This window comes from Frankliniella occidentalis, unplaced genomic scaffold, assembly GCF_000697945.3.
Source record: "Frankliniella occidentalis isolate FOCC.00 unplaced genomic scaffold, Focc_3.1 Scaffold3838, whole genome shotgun sequence".
In the NCBI taxonomy this organism is placed as follows: domain Eukaryota; kingdom Metazoa; phylum Arthropoda; class Insecta; order Thysanoptera; family Thripidae; genus Frankliniella; species Frankliniella occidentalis.
In genome coordinates this window covers 1,273-1,856 of record NW_026270891.1, presented here as the reverse complement: position 1 = coordinate 1,856, position 584 = coordinate 1,273, and positions in this window count along the sequence as shown.

The window sequence follows — 584 nt, the reverse complement described above, 5'->3', positions numbered from 1 at the left end:
CGCCCCGCCTCGCCCCGCCTCGCCCCGCCCCCGTCCCGCCAGAGGTCATGTAATGAGAAACCCTCCTCCTCTGCCTCGCCCGGAGGCATGCGGGGTGGCAAGTAGAGGCACGTTACACGACTTGCCGCAGACTGTACTGAGACCCTCACTATGGTCCCGCAGCCCTCCTGGCGGGCCCCGGCGGGCCGCTGCTGCCATGCTGCTGGGGGTGATGTTCCGTTCCGCCAGAGAACAGCCATCCCCCTCCTCCTTCCCCCCAGCACCCCCGAGCCGGCTGTGGCGTCGGACGGCAACCCGATCCGACACCGCGTGCGCAACCGCCACAACACTGCAAGTCGAGACCGCCGGCACGACGACGTCGTGTGGAGGCGCACCCCTCCGTCAGGAGTGTCCCTGAAGCGCGCGGCACCACCACGGCGATACGGTCACGGCCACGGCCACGGCCACGGCGGCGAGGCCGTGGCCCTCCTCAAAGCCAAACGAGTGTAAATTACAAGACGAGTCTTCGTAAGAGCGATCGAAGGCCGCCGTCGATTGGGGGGGGGGGGGGAGCAAACGACGACTCGTCTTTCTGTTTTGCGACG